General features: G+C 32.7%; 1 protein-coding gene across 1 annotated transcript in view; it reads left to right on the top strand.

Moving 5' to 3' along the window:
• Nucleotides 1-66, top strand: part of LOC132097549 (hexokinase-4-like) — a 6,506-nt gene extending 6,440 nt beyond the window's left edge. The window contains exon 10 of the mRNA XM_059503335.1: nucleotides 1-66. This exon is cut by the window's left edge and continues 637 nt beyond it. The gene's annotated coding sequence lies outside the window, so the exon portion shown is untranslated.
• Nucleotides 67-1,722: the final 1,656 nt, after the last annotated feature.

Raw genomic sequence — 1,722 nt, 5'->3', positions numbered from 1 at the left:
AGGACTTGAATATACTATGTACATGTGATTGATCGTTGTAAATAAAGTACTAATGAGTGACTTGAATGGGTGTTTTTAGACGTCTGTTATAATTTCCTTCACATTTAAATAAAGGTTAGACTTAAACATAAAGAGAAAGAGTGAAAAAGAAAGTATAAAGACATTGATCACAATGGATTCAATCATCAATCCTGGTCCAGCCTCTTTATTCATAGAATAAAATAAAATGTACTTCTGCAGCATAATACATGACATGTAAGGGATTCTAAAGACCTTATGAGGGATTTATTCAAGACCTCGTGGAACAGGATGGATCATCATCATGACAAAAGTTTGAGAAAGTGTTGTGGACTAGTTCAATAGTCGCAACCGGTGTCAAACAAAGTATCATAAAACTCTATTACACACAGTGTTGGGCATTAACCAGTTACTAGTACTGTAACAATATTACTTTTTGCAGTAACTAATAGTGTAACTAATTACTGTTGCCAGAAAGTAATAAGTAACAATATTACTTTTGAAAGGAGTAACTAGTAATGAGTAATTTCATTCTTTGAGTAACTAGCCCAAGACTGATTACATACATATATGTTTATGATTAAAGTCTTGCATCCTGTTGTGGAGCAGAACTTTATGATAGCGTTCAGGTGGATGACATAAGAAGTGATGTGATACTGCCACCTGCTGCTTCTTACATGCAAATATTTGTGTCCTGATGCAAGGGTGAAAATGGGCCAAAATATAAACTATGAATTGTTTACTTTTTTGTGTTTAAACACAAACCTCACTAGATGTTATATAACAAGAAAAAACATATTTGCTTAAACACTTGACACCTTATCTTATAAATGTTTTGCTTAAAATATTTTTTATTGTATTTTTTCCCCCTGGAAAACCAGACAAAAATACTGATAATTTTTTTTATTCAGTGAAATAATGACGTGTGCAAACTTCTGGGCTTACTTAAATCATCTTCATGCACTGTACTAGAAAGTGGACTTGTTTTTTTTTTTTTTTGTGGTCAAAGATCAGGCTGTTGTTCATAACGGATGTGGCTCTAACCAAACAAAGGTTAAAGATGATCTTTGTGAGATAAAGGTTTACATTTTGAAAGGCTTAACTCATTCTTCCATTTTATGATGCAACCTCTGAACAACGGGGGGAAAAGCTTCAATGTTTACATGCTTGTTTCCCAAGACATAAGTAGAGGCTCACTATTCTACATTTAGCAATGCTAATTGCAATCTTCAGCAGGGAGAACCAGTCATTTTGGCCGTTTCTCACTCTTCCATTTCTGCTTTTCTCTGATGTCAGACCATCAAAAGCAGAACTGTGATTTTAAAGTAAATGGATGTAATGGGTCACTTGCAACAATTAACAAATCTCTTTGCATGATGTTGTAGACAGTGTGTCATAATCATTTGCTTGATGTCTCTCTTAATAATTTTTGTATCAAATTTCAGAATAATAATAAAAAAAAGTTACACAGGAGGTCTATAATCATACTGCAGGGGGTTAGTTATTATTATTATTATTTAAGTGTATCAATATTTTGTAAATAACAGTAGTGTCTAATGTTGATATTAATGTAATATTAAAAAGTTCTGTTATTAAAGAGAAAGTTTTAAATGCAGTAATCAATTTTACACAAAATGCACCAGAGGGCTCCTGCAACAAGATGGCAGTGTAACACAATTAAATGTAACGTATCAAAAGTGGCAC

The sequence above is a fragment of the Carassius carassius genome, chromosome 21 (assembly GCF_963082965.1).
Source record: "Carassius carassius chromosome 21, fCarCar2.1, whole genome shotgun sequence".
Taxonomy (NCBI): domain Eukaryota; kingdom Metazoa; phylum Chordata; class Actinopteri; order Cypriniformes; family Cyprinidae; genus Carassius; species Carassius carassius.
This window is presented reverse-complemented; position numbering and strand designations above follow the sequence as displayed.